General features: G+C 36.5%; 1 long non-coding RNA gene across 1 annotated transcript in view; it reads left to right on the top strand.

Annotated features, from left to right (window-relative positions):
- Positions 1–17,348, top strand: part of LOC133055774 (uncharacterized) — a 246,020-nt gene that overhangs the window by 131,468 nt on the left and 97,204 nt on the right. Inside the window, exon 3 of the long non-coding RNA XR_009692702.1 lies at positions 16,230–16,313. This is a non-coding gene — a long non-coding RNA (uncharacterized LOC133055774). The remainder of the gene's footprint in view (positions 1–16,229; positions 16,314–17,348) is intronic.

Genomic DNA, 17,348 nt, shown 5'->3' with positions numbered 1-17,348 from the left:
TCATTTGTTCCATGTTTTAGCTTTTGCATATAAGCGATGTAGTATTTATCTTTCTCTTTCTGACTTACTTCACTTAATATGATAATATCTAGTAGCATTCATGTGGCTGCAAATGGCATCATTTGGTTTTTTGGTGGCTGAGTAGTATTCTGTTGTGTATATGGACCACATCTTCTTTATCCACCATCTGTTGATAGACATTCAGGCTGTTTCCATGTTGTGGTTATTATGAATAGTGTGCAAATATAACTTTTGGAATTTTAGTTTTGTCCAAGTATATGTTTAGGAGTGGGATTACTGGATCATATGGTAACTCTAGTTTAAGTTTTTTGAGGAACAGCCACAGTATTCCCCATAGTTGTTGTACCAACTTACATTCCCACCAATAATGTAAGATGGATCTGTTTTCTATACATCTCCAGCACTTGTTATTTGTAGACTTTTAATGATGGGCATTCTGAACAGTGTGAAGTGGTACCTCACTGTAGTTTTGATTTGCATGTCTTTATTAATTGAGATGTTGAGCATCTTTTCATCTGCCTACTAGCCATCTGTATGTCTTCTTTGGAGAAATATCTATTAAGATCTTTTGTTCATATTTTAATTGAGTCATTTGTTTTTTTGTTGTTGAGTTGTATGAGCTGTTTGTATATTTTGGAAATTAAGCTTTTCTCACATCATTTTATTATTTTCTCCCATTCTGTAGGTTGTCTTTTTGTTTATTTGTTTATTTTTATACTTTGCTGTGCAAAGCTTATAGGTTTGATTAGGTCCCATTTGTTTGTTACTTTATTTAAATAAGCCCACATCAAACTTTTAAGTTAAATGTATCTTTATTTTATTAAATCTTCATTGTCTCCTGGGTAAAAATGTGTATTTTTCATAAAACAATTAAAAAATTTTTCCATTTGCTTAAGTCATAATAATGGAAAATTGATTTTAAAAATAGTAATGTGTAAACCATAATAAAAATTTTAATAGTAATATTGTAACATTGATTTTTCCATTAACTTACCATTTAATAGTGTTATCAAAATGTCAGTGCTCAATATTTGAATATTTTAAAAATCCACAGGTCTTTGCTTTACCAGATGGTCCTTGAAACTTTTGGTTATTTTATATCCAGGAGGGAAGAAAGATGTAGGCCAGGATGTTAAAAATTTGCATGTCATGTCAAAATAGATTATCTTTCAAAGGACTGTAGAACACATAGCCATTAGCATATTTTGTTTCTACTTATGGTGACAGTGTTCTCTAGTGCTAAGATAAATGAGATATGAAGAATAATCAATCTAACTCAAGAGTTTAAAGACAATCTCAGCTTACTTCTGGATGTTTCTTGCTTGAATCTTGTCTATATTTAAAGACTGTATATTATTTGAAAACATTGCATAAACTAATTTTTAGGTCTATTTGTTTCATGCCCAATAATACACTCAATATGTGTTTTCATTCATCCTTAAGGTATCTTTTTAGATGAAGTATCTCTAAGTTTCAAGCAATGGATTCAAATGTCAATCTAATAAAAGTACAAAAATAAACTGTTTGCTGTTTCTCCATATTTGTAGAGCTCTTTATTCATTATATTCATTACACAAGTTTTGTGGGTTTTGTTGCATATAAAAATTTCTGAGTCCTGTTTTAAGTAAATGATAGATTGCTGCCAGGGAGGTGGATTTAGGTATATTAAGTCCCTGTGTTTTATTAATATTATAGGAGTTTCTAGTTAGATCTGAAAAAAATTAACTAGAGAAATGGAAAAAAATTACTTTCATGGCAAAGAAACAATGATTAAACATGATGTCAAAAATCAAGATTATTTCATATTCTTGATTTATTATAAAATGTGTGAAAAAATTGCATGAAGTCAGAAAGATTGTTTTAACTGTCTTACTGCATTTATCGTGAGTACATTATATATAGCACTCTTTGTGTCAGGATGGTTTTTGTATTTTTCATTTTCGGTGTATTTTGAATGATGAATAATTTCCTCTTGTTCCTTGAAATGAAAGTCAGAGTAATAACAATGTATGTATTTTTTGCCACCTTCTAACTTACTTTCATGCTGTTCATTCTGTTCATGGGGTTCTCAAGGCAAGAATACTGAAGTGGTTTGCCATTGCCTTCTCCAGTGGACAATGTTTGTCAGAGTTTTCCATATGACCTGTCTGTCTTGGGTGGCTATACACGGCATGGCTCATAGTTTGATTGAGTTAGACAAGGCCATGGTCAATGTGATCAGTTTGATTAGTTTTCAACAGTATTGAAAGGCAAAAAGGTATGACACTGAAAGATGAACTCCCTAGGTTGATAGGTGCTCAATATGCTACTGAAGAAGAATGGAGAAATAACTCCAAAAGAGAATGACGAGATATACCCAAAGCAAAAACAATGCCCAATTATGGATATGACTGGTGATGGAAGTAAAATACGATACTATAAAGAACAATATTGTATAGGAACCTGGAATGTTAGGTCCAAGAATCAGGGTAAATTGGAAGTGGTCAGAGACGGCAAGAATGAACATCGACATTTTAGGCATCAGTGAACTAAAATGGACTGGAATTGGCGAATTTAATTCAGATGACCATTGTATCTGTTAGGAAGCATTTAACAAGAGGCTTCCTGTGTGCTGTATTGGATCTATCAGGAACCCTCTGGCCCTTATCAATTCCTAAATATTCAGGAATTAAGAGGAGAGGCACGCTTTTCCCAGGGCTGAGGAATCCAGGCATTTCTCATTAAGGTGATAAGTACCCCCTTCCTTTTTATGAGCCTTATGGTAAAAGGTGATTGTTTGCAACTCTCTCTTTGATAGGGATTGTCTTATGTTTTGTAAGTCTGGAATTTTAATCTTTATCTTTGCTGAGAATAACCACCTTGTAAGACAGTATATATGACCATGCCATGTTGAGTAAAACACCTTTGCTCCATTAGAGCTTTGGTCCCCGTGTCTTTCTTTCTTTCTGTTCTTTCTGTCTTTCTCTCTCTATCTCTCTATTTCTGGCTAATTCCTTGGAGTGCGGAGGCCCGCTGAGCTCACTTTCTTGCCTGGGCTTCTAAGACCCTCTCGAGAAGGTGCACTGTGCCTTCACCCACTCGAGAGGGCGCCTGGTGCCTACGTGCAGCAGCGCGAGCCCTAAGAACAGGACTGTATTGGCTTTCCGCGTAAACCAGGGGATATCAGCCTCTTTCTCTCTCTTACTCTCCAGAACACCAGATTCCGGTCCATTAAAGGACCAACAAGCACTATCATCAGCCTCTTTCTCTCTCTTACTTTCTTATCGTCGACTCCGGACCACCAGGTTCCAGTCCATTAAAGGACCAACAATATCTACTACTGTGGGCAAGAACCCCTTAGAAGAAATGGAGTAGCCCTTTCAGTCAACAAAAGAGTCTGAAATGCAGTACTTGGATGCAGTGTCAAAAATGACAGAATGATCTCTGTTCGTTTCCAAGGCAAACCATTCAATAGCACAGTAATCCAAGTCTATGCCCCAACCAGCAATGCTGAAGAAGTAGAAGTTGAATGGTTCTATGAAGGCCTACAAGACCTTCTAGAACTAACACCCAAAAAAGATGTCCTTTTCATCATAGGGGACTGGAATGCAGAAGTAGGACGTCAAGAGATACTTGGAGTAACAGGCAAATTTGGCCTTGGAGTACAAAATAAAGCAGGTCTAAGGCTAACAGAGTTTTGCCAAGAGAACATACTGATCATAGCAAACACCCTCTTCCAGCAACACAAGAGAAGAATACATGTGGACATCACCAGATGGCCAATACCAAAATCAGATTGAGTATATCCTTTGCAGCCAAAGTAGCAGAAGCCTTATACAGTCAGCAAAAACAAGACCAGGAGCTTACTGGCCCAGATCATGAACACCTTATTGCCAAATTCAGGCTTAAATTGAAGAAAGTGGGGAAAACCACTAGACCATTCAAGTACGACCTGAATCAAATCCCTTATGATTATACAGTGGAAGTGAGAAATAGATTTAAGGCACTAGATCTGATAGAGTGCCTGAAGAACTATGGACAGATGTTCAGGACATTGTATAAGAGGCAGTGATCAAGAAATCCCCCCATAAAAGAAATTCAAAAAGGCAAAATGGTTGTCTGAGGATGCCTTACAGATAGCTGAGAAAAGAAGACAAGAGAAAGGCAAAAGAGAAAAGAAAAGATATACCCATCTGAATACAGAGTTTCAAAGAATAGCAAGGATAGATAAGAAAGCCTCCCTCATTGATCAGTGCAAAGAAATAGATGAAAACAATAGAATGGGAAAGACTAGAGATCTCTTCAAGAAACTTAGAGATACCAAGGGAACATTTCATTCAAAGATGGGCACAATAAAGGACAGAAATGGTATGGACCTAACAGAAGCAGAAGATATGAGGAAGATGTGGCAAGAATACACAGAAGAAGTATATAAAAAATATCTTCATGATGCAGATAACCAAGATGGTGTGATCACTCACCTAGAGCCAAACATCCTGGAAAGCAAAGTCAAGTGGGCCTTAGGAAGCATCACTATGAACAAAGCTAGTGGAGGTGATGGAATTCCTTGAGCTATTTCAAATCCTAAAAGATGATGCTGTGAAAGTGCTGCACTCAATATGCCAGCAAATTTGGAAAACTCAGCTGTGGACACAGAACTGGAAAAGGTCAGTTTTCACTCCGATCTGAAAGAAGTGCAATGCCACAGAATGTTCAAACTACTGCAAAATTGCACTCATCTCACATGCATCGAAGTGATGCTCAAAATTCTCCAAGCAAGGCTTCAACAGTATGTGAACCATGAACTTCCAGATGTTCAAGCTGTTTAGAAAAGGCAGGATAAACAGAGATCAAATTCCCAACATCCATTGGATCATAGAAAAAGCAAGAGATTTCCAGAAAAACATCTACTTCTGCTTTATTGACTATGCCAAAGCCTTTGACTTTATGGATCACAACAAGCGGTAGAAAATTGTTAAAGAGATGGGGATACCAGACCTCACTTGCCTCCTGAGAAATCTATATGCAGGTCAAGAAGCAACAGTTATAACTGGACATGGAACAACAGACTGGTTCCAAATTGGGAAAGGAGTATATCAAGGCTGTGTATTATCACCCTGCTTATTTAACTTATATGCAGAGAACATCACGAGAAATTCTGGGCTTGATGCAGCACAAACTTGAATCAAGATTGCTGGGAGAAATATCAATAACCTCAGATATGCAGGTGACACTGCCCTTATGGCAGAAAGCGAAGAGCTAAAGAGCCCCTTGATGAACATGAAAGGGGTGAGTGAAACAGTTAGCTTAAAACTCAGTATTCAGAAAACTAAGATCATGGCATCCAGACCCATCACTTCATGGCAAATAGATGGGGAAACAATGGAAACAGTGAAAGACTTAATTTTTTTGGGTTTTAAAATCACTGCAGATGGTGACTGCAGCCATGAAATTAAAAGACGCTTGCTCCTTGGAAGAAAAGCTATGACCAACTTACACAGCTTATTGAAAAGCAGAGACATTACTTTGCCAACAAAGATCCATCTAATCAAAGCTATGGTTTATCCAGTAGTCATGTATGGATGTGAGAGTTGGACTATAAAGAAAGCTGAGCACTGAAGAATTGATGCTTTTGAACTGTGGTGTTGGAGAAGAATCTTGAGAGTCCTGTGAACTGCAATGAGATCAAAGCATTCGATCCTAAAGGAAATCAGTCCTGAGTATTCATAGGAAGGACTGATGCAGAACCTGAAACTCCAATATTTTGGCCACCTGATGTGAGGAACTGAGTCATTGGAGAAGACCCTGGTGCTGGGTAAGATTGAAGGCAGAAGGAGAAAGGGATGACAGAGGATGAGACGGTTGGATAGCATCACCAACTCGATGGACATGAGTTTGAACAAGCTCACGGAGTTGGTGATGGACAAGGAGGCTTGTTGTGCTGCAGTCCATGGGGTTGCAAAGAGTTGGACATGACTGAGCAGCTCAACTGAACTGAAACTTTGTTTAAATTTTTTTTCAAAGCAGACAAATTATTGCTTGAGACTAGTTACTGACTCTATCATAAGTCCTTTAGAAAGGTCTTTTTCTTTTTTTTAGGATGGAATATTCTTTTTAGACACTTTCACAAAGGGGTTTTCAGTACACTTAAAGCAAGGACAAGTGCTCCCCAAGCTGCAAAATACATATTTTGCTTTCTAGAATGCATAATATTAAGTTAGTGAAAATGTATTTGCCTTTTTGCATCCTGAATTTTGTATCATTATGTTACGGGAGTGTAATTTCCTCAGTCTGTCTTGTCACAACAAAAATTTGAAGCAACAGACGTTAAAGGTCTTGGTGTGTCACAGTTCTCGGACAGTGTTACAGCTCTGTGTTACAGCTCAATTTTATTTAGAAAACAAAGAAAAATACATCCTTGAGCCATGAGGGCATGCCAACCCAAAAGACGTGACGAGAAGAGAGAGAGAGAGTACGAGCGTGGGACGAGACCCCTGGCCTTTCGTCTCCTCTTTTTATATGTTTTTACCTACCCCTGGGCCTGTCATATGTAAATTGGGCTAGCTAGGAGTGCTGTTTGTTCTACCTGAGGTCCTCACTCTGGGCCTCGGGACCTTCCTTTGTTCTATTTTCGCAGGCTTTTCCCTTCCTTGTCTTTTAGCCACCACCATTCTGGACTCCTTTTTCCTATTCTAGCTACCTAACAATTATAACTAGGCTCAAACACATCTCTATTAGTCAAATAGTAACCAATATAATCAACACATTTTTGTCAATGAGAAAAAGTTTGTTTATTCCTGCAGCATAAAAATCCATGCTTCAGATTTCAGTGAACTCTTGGAAGGCATATTCTCCCTCCAGCAATTGTGGAAGTATTTTCCCTGCAAAAAGTTGTCGAGATGCTTGAAGAAGTGGTAGTTGTTTGGCGAGACATCAGGTGACTATGACTCATGAGGCAAAGCTTCATAGTACAATTTATTCAACTTTTGAAGCATTGGTTGTGTCATGTGCAGTCCAGCATTGTCATGGAAAATTAGGCTCATTCTGTTGACCAATGTTGGCTGCAGCTTTGCAGTTTTTGGTTCATCTCATCAATTTTATCAATACTTCTCAGATGTAATGGTTTCTCCTGGATTCAGAAAGCTGTAGTGGATAGATGGGAAGCAGACCACCAAACAGTGACCATAACCATTTTTTGGTGCAAGTTTGGCCTTGGGAAGTGCTTTGGAGCTTCTTTTTGGTTCACCCACTGAGGTGGTCATGGCTGGTTGTCATATAAAATCTCCTTTTCATCTCATGTCACATTCAGATTGAGAAATGGCTTGTTTTGTTGTGTAGAATAAAAGACAATACTTCAAAATGATGATTGTTTTTTGATTTGCAGTCAGCTCATGAAGCACCCATTTATCAAACTTTTTCAATTTTCCAGTTTGCCTCAAATGCCGAATGACCATAGAATGGTCAACCTTGAGTTCTTTAGCAACTTCTCTTGTAAGAGGATCAGCTTTGATGATCCTCTCAATTGGCAGTCAACTTACAATGGCCAGCCACTACACTCATCTTCAAGGCTCTAGTCTCCTTTGCAAAACTTCTTGAACAACCACTGCACTGTACATTCATTAGCAGTTCCTGGGCCAAATGCGTTGGTGATGTTGTGAGTTGTCTCTGCTGCTTATACCTATTTTGAACTTAAATAAGAAAATCACTCAAATTTGCTTTTTATCTAACATCATTTCCCTAATCTAAACTAAATTTAAAATAAACAGCAAGTAATAAGCTATCACCAAAAATATAAAGTGAGAAATGCACATTAAACTGATGTATAACATAACCACACTTATTTAAGAATGTATTCCAATAGCAAACAGCAGATTTCAATGATGCAAAACTACAGTTGCTTTTATATCACCCAATAGCTAAAGCATTTTATCTTTACAGCTGAAGCTTTAATTAAATTCAGCAATTTTTTTCAACACTTCACCTACAGAATCTCTTATTATGCCTGTTGCGTAATTGGCACTCAATTGACACTCAGTATTTGGGAATGAGAGAGCAGATGGAAATATTTTGTTAGCTGAAACAAGTTATAAATAAAGGTTTGTAACTGGGGATTCAAAGAAGCAAAGACAAAAAAGAAGGCTTTCAGGTAGAAAGAACTAAATGCAGAAGAGCAGGAAAATGAGAACACTCAGGAAGTGCTTGGGCACAGTACATGGTTCCATGTCCTTGGAACTCCGTGCTCTATGCGTAGGGTAGAATGAGAACTTAAGTGAACTGACCTCTCGTTTTAGAGAGATTTTAACCTAGACTGCATTTTACTTAGATGCTTGGGTAATGGACGCATCTTGGAAGTGTTTTGAGTGCCAGGATGACTTGGTGTTAGGAAGTAATTGGATAGTAGTTTGCTAAGTGACATGTCAGCCTGCAGAGAGAGGTTGCTGGGAGGTATAGCTAAGAGGCAGAACAGGACATTTGGTGATAGTTAGGGCTGTGTTTCTTGATTATGGTTATTTTCATTTTCTGGATCCTCATAGTCTTGCCTTCCAGTGTTTACTGGCAACTCGAGAACACTTTTCCTCTTAGCATATCTTAGCTAATGGTCTCTTAAGTCTGTAGGGTAAAACCTTTACTTCCTTCTTTAGGTATGATATTTAGCTATAATGAGCTTTTCAAAATACTGCATTAGTCCAGATCATATGTGTCCATGTATGTGTGTGTATAGCATTGGCTGATGTTGCTGTTCATCCTAGTTATCATTAAAAATTCCAAATATATGTAGGTCATAGTTGGCAGAGATAAAAGCATGGATAATTGTGCTTAGGAGAAATTATCCTCTATCATATTTGGGTTCAACAAAGATTTTTAGAACATGAACTATTCTCTAAGTACTCTCTTTTACTAGTGATAATTAACTTTTGTAGTGTATAATAAGGTGTCATTGTGCTAACATACTGCATATATTATCCTATGTAATAATTGGACTTCTCTGGTGGCTAAGACAGTAACAAATCTGCCTGCAATGCAGGAGACCCAGGTTTGATCCCTGGGTTGGGAAGATCCCCTGGAGAAAAGAATGACAACCCACTCCATTATTCTTGCCTGGAGAATTCCGTGGTCAGAGGAGCCTGGTTGGCTACAGTCCATGGGGTTGCAAAGGGTCAGACACAACTGAGCGACTTCACTTTCACTTTTCACCTTCATGCATTGGAGAAGGAAATGGCAACCTACTCCAGTATTCTTGCCTAGAGAATCCCAGGGATGGGGGAGCCTGGTGGGCTGCCGTCTAAGGGGTCGCACAGAGTCGGACACAACTGAAGTGACTTAGCAGCAAGCTCCCTGTTAATTACTGACTTCTCTAAAATATTGCCAGTTTTTGTTTTAATCATTTATACCCTCAGCTTTGTTAATACTAATCATGGTCTTGGATTGAGTGTTTTCTGGTATGAATTTTATCTGCAAATCTGTATTTTTATTAAGTTTTATTTCTATTGCTGTCTAGCATTGGAATTTTAAAGCTCTATATTCTTCCCCAGGGCTTTATTTTCTATTGCTTCTAGTCATCCACAAGAAATGGTATGTATGACTGTAGGCATCTTCATGGTAGCTTTTCCTGCCGCTTTCTTCTGTCTATTCTGTACAGCTGCCTAATGAGTCATTTCAATGTCCACTCCATATTTCCCAGCTGTGTTTCATTTAGTTACCCAATGTAGTACAGATGCATGAAGAAACACTTCTTAGAAGGTTTGTGTTCAAGAATGCTTAGATTAGTGGGTGGCTTGGAGGGGAGGAGAGGAGGATGACAGGAAGAAATTAATGACAGGAAGAAAGGTGATTTTTAAAAATGCACAATAAAGAATTTCTTATAACTCAAATCACCTGACAATGTACATAATACAGTTTGAGCATACAGTTATCTTGACTTTTGAAACAACTCTTAATTTATTAAAGTGAAAATGCTTGCTAGCATTTGTTTCAGCTTGCACAGAAGAGATAAATGATTGGTTTAAAAATGTTTCATAATACAGAGTTAATTAATGGGTCTTAGGGGCTTAAAATTGTTAGGAATGATTTTTTTTTTTTAAATCTATAGTACAGGCTTTACAGTACCACCTGCAAAATGAACAAGTGTTCTGCTGCTTGAAATATACTGATAGGAGCTAAAGGTAAGCTCATAAATTTTTTTATTCTGTTTCTTTTCTGAACAAACACAGCTTAGGGTTATATAGTGCATTTCTGGGGTGGTCCTGGTCATTGTGCTGTCAGAAAGTGGTTGGCTATGTTGTGCCAGAAATATAGATATGATATATTATATTAGTGGGAAAAGACTCTGCAATGTTCCAGCATTATTCTCATTGCCTTTAGGTACAGTTTACTTAGTAAACATTTGTTGAATTAACACTGATAAGAGCATTTATTCTCCAGTATGACATACATCAATTCTTACTGCATTATACTCAAAGCGGCCTTTTCATTTATGTTATCTCATTGGCTCCCCTAGGAATTGAAAGCATTTAATTGTCTTTTTTTTAAAATAGAATAAAATATATATAGCACAAATTTTAGCATTTTAAGCATTTTTAAGTATATAGTTCAGTGGCATTAACTATACTCACATTACTGTGCAACCATCACCACCATCCATTGCCAGAACTTTTTTCTTTAACTTAAATGGAAGATCCATAATTATTAAGGAGTAATTCTCTATTGCCCCACCCCACCAGCCCTGGACAATCATCACTCTACTCTCTGTCTCTATGAATCTAACTACTCTATATACTTCATATAAGTAGAATTATATAATATTTGTCTTTTTGCCCTCGTAAGCATTTAACTTAATGTATTATTACTGTTTTATTCACCCTCCTCCAAAATTACATCTGGACAGAACAAAGACTCAGAAATGAGAGAGTGCAGGCAGAGTCATATAAGTAATTGATGGTAAACCTAGGCCGGAACCAATTTCTTTTCTCCTAGACTTGTGTTCATTGCACTAAAGATGTAGATTTACTTATTTTCTCATTCACACAAAGTGATATTCTAAATTTTTAAACCAAAAATGCGAGGCAAAACATCACATTCAAATAAAACTCAGCCTAAACCTAGGTTGTAGTTCAATATTTGAAAACGTCTCTAATCATGTGATAGTGTTTCAAAATTCTTACTTACAAAATTATAAATCAATAGAATTTGTTAAAAACACCCATAATATATTCTGTGTTTACCTCTCTGATTGAATATGTCTCTTTTCTGGACTACCCAATGAAAATAAGGCAAAATGGTATAAGCACAGAGACAAATGCCCTAAAGTGTTTCAAATACATGGTTTATATCCTTCCAGCAGCCTCAGCTGATTGGAATCGGTGCCAGAGCATCGTTCCAGTGGCTGATTTTATATAACTCATCTATGCATTTACCCTTGGGCTTGTGTGCTAAGTCACTTCAGTCATATCCAACTCTTCTTTTTATATATAATTATATTTATTTTTAATTGATGATTGCTTTACAATATTGGTTTGATTTCTGTCATGCATCAACATAAATTAACTATAGGCGTACACAGGTCCCCTCCCTGTTGAACCTCCCTCCCAACTCTGTGGTTTTATTCCTAGATTTTTAAGGACTGTTGGCTACCCTGTGTAACTATAGGCCACCAGGCCCCTCTGTCTGTGAGATTCTCCACTCAAGAATGCTGGAGTGGGTTGCTATTCCTCCCTCCAGAGGATCTTCCCAACCCAGAGACAGAATCTGGGTCTCCTGTATGTCCTGCATTGCAGGCAGATTCTTTACTGCTGGGCCACAGGAAAGGATTTACCCTTAGAAAAGGCTAAAAGTGATTATTATTTTTTTAAGAAAATCATTTTATGTTTAGACTAATTTAAGCTGCATTTGAGTGAATTACTTTTCCTTTGGTTAAGACTGAAGTTCTGCCTAACAATGTTTTTGGCTTGACCTTGGCCCACAAAGGATGAACTCTCTGCAAGGCACTGTGGAATAAGGACACATTTGACTCCTCCTGAAACCCTAAACTTCTCTCCCAAGGAGAGGTATAAAGAATTTCTCCATTGTTTACCTTTAGCCCTCGCAGAAGAATTGAAGGCCAGCATTCATCCAAAAGTCCTCTTTGATTATGAGCTGCCTGCCTTTCCAGAATTACCACATTTTTATCCTAGATTTCATACAGTCCTCTATTTTTTCTCATGCACTAAAACTGTGGGATATTAGCCTTTGTTTCATAATAAAATTATGTAGTTAAAAACTTTAAGAAAACCAAGTTAATAAAATGTAACTTCTTTACTTTTTTCATAACCTTTAATATGCTAAGATGTGAATTGTATATTTATGCAAAGGATATATAACTATCTCCCAGACTTTCTTGACCAACAAGTTCCATACTAATGGTTTTTGAGGCTGGAATTCATTCTAGAGTATATTCTCTAGGAAATAAATACTAAAAACATTTTCCTGGGTCACTTTTTACATTAATTAACAAAACATTTTAGATAAAGAATTAAGCTCAATAATACATGATTTGGAAACATTTCAGTCTCTATTATCAGAGACCTCCTGGCTTCAAGGAAAAGAGACTAGTCAAACCTACTGCAATAGACTCTGTGATGGAAAATGAGGTGCTGTGGGGACTCGTTGAAGGGACACAAGACAGAGATCAAAGAAGATTCCCCAAAAAGGTGATACTTAAAGGATGAACAGAGACTAAAAGAAAAAAAGCATGTTGTTCTAGGAAGATAGAGGTTAAACAGACACAGGATGAACAGGATGATTCTGATGGTTGTATAGGTGCATGGATAAAATTATTCAGAATGTTGTTTAGGGAGAGAGCACTCAGAGAACAGAAACAATCTCCAAATGGAAATAAACCCATGGCAGTGAAAAGGAAGGCGAAGCGTCATAATTGGAGAGATTGCAGCAAGTCTGTAGAAGTTGGAAAGTGAATATGAGTTGGGAAGTGGATTCAACATGGTACAAAAAAAAAACTATTTAAGAACAATATGACCCTATGAAGCTTTTAGAGGTATTACCAGGTGACTCTCAGGTGGAACCCCAGAGGCAGGTACCGAGTGTAGATGTGAGAAGAGCAGCTGAAATAGGCAGGTAATTAAAGACGTGTTATGGAATCCTTGTGCCAGATGCTATTCCTGTATTCTCTAGCCTTTTGTATCCCAAGCACAGAACACCTTTGGTGTGTATATACCCGGACAAGAAAATCAGAGGGCTCTTCTGTAAAGAGAATGGCTAAACTTGTTAAGGGGACCTGAGGTTACTAAAATGGACATTGGCACTCCAAAATAGTCTTCTACAGCCTGACTACTGTGGGACACTCATGTTACATACACCCCAAAGAAGTCAGTCCATACCCCTAAGTTGTGTACATAGAGCTCCCAGCAAGGTTCTCAGTTGAGAGAGAGGCCTGATGACTGCCAGATATCCCTGTAATCAACATAATCCTTTCCTCAAACAGGAAAAAGGGAATCACAGTCACTAAACCTGAAAGGAAAATTGGCTGCTTGGGTGAGAAAAACCAAGACACTGCTAAGTAGCACCAACTGGTGTGTATTCCCTGGATAGCAGAATTAGATAGGAACATAATACTTCAAGTTGTGGAAGTAACCACCAAAAGCAGGAAATACAAATTATTGCCTCTGGCTGATGGAACTGGGCCTTGTGTTGATGTGTGTGGGGAGGGATAGGGAAGAAGCTGTTACTTTTCATTACAAATTTTATAAGGTAACATATACATGCATTAACTGTTAAAAGTTTTTTGTACAGTTTGTATTCTGAACATTATACAGAATATATAGTGTATGTACGTTTGTACGTTTGTATTCTGAATGTTGTGCAGAATATACAATGTTCAATGTTAAAAACAAACCCAAAGAATTACTGTATCATTAAATTCTCCACAAATTATATATGTTTCACAGGATATTTAATCATAGTTGCAAGATTTTGAGGGTTTTTTTCTTGTCTTTGACTTCAAAACACTCTTCTAAAACTTTTCCTGAAATAACCAACTTATGAATCATATTTACTTTGTAATGATTCAAATTTATAGTCACATAATGTCATATTTAGAATATGGTTTATATAGGAAATCTTTCTAAAGAGACTCATCTAAATCATTGTAGAAATTTTGTGTAATTTGTAATAATTTGGGGGGAAGAAAATTGGCCACTGGTGAATGTTTAAGCACAATTTAAGCAGCCATGGATGGAGAATACTTTTCCTAAATTATGTTTGCTTCTGCTGCTGCTAAGTCGCTTCAGTTGTGTCCAACTCTGTGCGACCCCATAGATGGCAGCCCACCAGGCTCCCCTGTCCCTGGGATTCTCCAGGCAAGAACACTGGAGTGGGTTGCCATTTCCTTCTCCAGTGAATGAGAGTGAAAAGTGAAAGTGAAGTCACTCAGTCGTGTCCGAATCTTAGCGACCCCATGGACTGCAGTCTACCAGGCTCCTCTGTCCATGGGATTTTCCAGGCAAGAGTACTGGAGTGGGGTGCCATTGCCTTCTCCTAAATTATGTTTAGAGATACACTAATCTAATGAATCTATTTATGTTGAGAATTTATCTTTAAAAACCCATTTATTCTTGCTCAACTTCTCTTTGTATGTAGATTCATTTTCTGAAACAGTCTCTGAGTGCAGGTATCATTTGCTTATTTTAAGAAACTGTGGTTTAATAAAGTTAGATGGCTTACTGGAATTACAGCCCAAGTTTTCTGATTAGTTCACTTCTTTTACTGCACCAGGAATTCATAATTGTAGGGATTTTTCAAAATCATTCAAAGCCCATAATTTAAAAATATTTGGTGGAAATATATGTTATACATTTTTTTTCAATGATGAAAGAACTCTGGAATTATCTTAGCATTTTAACCCAGACTGGCGATACCCAAACCTCTTGGTATGACAATTCTTTAGATTTGTGTTTAATCAGTGAATGGCACATGTAAGACAGCTGTTGTGTAATGGAGGAAAAGGTTCATAAATCTTGTTAAAGAACAAGCAGTTAAGAAGATCAGAAACAATATAGATATTTATTGATAAGGACACTATACTTGTAACGTCTAAGTTTTCTAAAACAAGGAGACATTTTGCTCTGACAGCAAAATGATGGAATTTAGTTAACTTTTATGTACCACATACTTTGCAGTTGAGATCCTGTGAGGTAATCTAAATTTCTGTTCTCTTTTCTTTTCTCTTCACTCTATCATTTACTCCCCTGCCCTCTTTTTACTTTTTGTTGAAGAATGGGCTTGGAAAACCTTGTGTTGGTATTCCTTGCTCAGACCTAGTCAATTCTCAATATAGGTTTGGTGAATTAATTAAACTATAGGTTATTAACATCTCTGAAGCCATATAATAGGCTTGAATGCTAAAGAATGTGATGATAATAAATGTTTTCATTATCGTGTTTCCTTTCAAATGAATTAGTCATCCTATTTTTCTGAGATACATGATAATGAGTCGAGTGATTCATCTCTTGACAGACGAACACAATAGATAATACAAATATTAGATTTTAACAAAGTCTCCCTTCTGACTTTATAATATGTTTGAAAATACTAGATTTATATGAAAGCCAACTTCTTTTGAGGAAAGTCACTTTTATATCAGGTTGGTAATTGGCAATGAGGCCATTATTCAAACTCACCTGTCATTATAACTACAATACACATCTCCTAAACTATGTTCTTTTACCATGATTGCAGCTTGCTTATTATTTGCATCTTATTAGTCTTGTGAAAGTTCTCATTACTGATTTTATCTGTTTAGGCCTCAATAATATTTGAATGCAAAGATTTCAACCTTCGTGTTCTCTGAACTTTCTCTGATATATTATTAGCACTTTGTTGATTTCTCAGATTAATTTTATCTTAATGCATTTTTACCTCTGAAAACATTTAAATATTTTACTGAGTAAATAAATGTTCAAAATGCATATGCTTCCTTAATAAACCCATGGAACAGCGCTGTATATGTGATGTTATCCTTAAAGTAGACTATTTTCTCCTTATATAATAAAGCTATATTTGTAATAATCATGAAATGAAGCAAATAATAGCAGAAATAATAACAGGAAAGGAAATACAGGGAAATTTTAATGTATTAAATTTTGTCTATATAATTATGCCAGTAAAAATCTACAAAGCAAAAAAGCATTAATGGGTTAATACTTCTTAATTTCATTAAAGTATTTTTTAAAAAATAGGGAAGAAACACATGATGGATACCTTCAAGAAAATAAATTCTGCAAGTTCAGAGAATGATTCGTGAATAGAGTTACATTATTAAAGTAAGTAAAACACTCTTTCTTTATCTTAACAAACATGGTGCTATCGTTTTTTTTTTAATTTACAGATGCAGTAATATCTTGAGTCATAGTGGTTATAGTTGTGAACTGCGCCTGAATTGAACTGTTATTTCAAACTATGTTGAATTTACTCTTAAAATACATGTGGGAAGCTACGATAGCTGAATTTGTGTGTGTCAGGGCTGACTGGGTAACTTGGAGTTTACCAAATTAGCTTGCCCATAGAATACTATTTTTATTAAAGGTAAATAATAAACACTCGCTAATTTGGAACATACATATATTTCATTAAAATTCAACAATAACAGAAGCAATGTTAAGAACATAAAGCTGAGAATTGCAAACTACAGCCTGTAGGCCAAATCCCACATCATCCCAGGTGCACCATTTTTGGGGAGAGTAAGAGGGGGAGCAGAAGGCTGAGATGCCATTTCTGAGCATGAACATACAAAGTGGGCTGAAGATCGTTGTGTATGTGAGTGTTGCTCTATTAGGCTATATTAAAAAGTGAACACAGACTATGGCATTTCACTTCCCAGTTGCTGTGCATCTTATGTGTTGACTTTCTTAGTAGTAAATGTGGTTCACTTGAGTGTGGTTGAGAACGTATGTCTCGTGTCTGAACCTCTGTTTTTTGTGGAGAAAGTCCAAACTACAGATCTAAATCAAAGCCTTTGAAGAATTATATTACTTCAAGGAGCTTGACCTTGATACAGGTTTATCTCTTACATGTTCATTAAAAATAGTTTAATGACTGGGAAACTGTCTTTACATAAATATTTGCAAGCAGCACCTTTGAAATAACTTCTCTCCTTTTGTATAAACTTATTAAAATTAAATGCCTCTTAATTAAATTTCCTAGACTTTTTATTTAAAGCCCTTCACATTGTTTTTAGCATCTCATAAAAATTTTCCGTACATTAAAAAACATTAACCTGTCATATTTAGCAGACCAGAAATATAAATTGTAAGAAGAATACCTTTTGTATTATCATTTACTTTAGCAACTAGATAACC

The sequence above is a fragment of the Dama dama genome, chromosome 5 (genome assembly GCF_033118175.1).
Source record: "Dama dama isolate Ldn47 chromosome 5, ASM3311817v1, whole genome shotgun sequence".
Taxonomy (NCBI): domain Eukaryota; kingdom Metazoa; phylum Chordata; class Mammalia; order Artiodactyla; family Cervidae; genus Dama; species Dama dama.
Note: the sequence above shows the minus strand (reverse complement) of the source record. Positions and strands in the feature narration are given on the sequence as shown.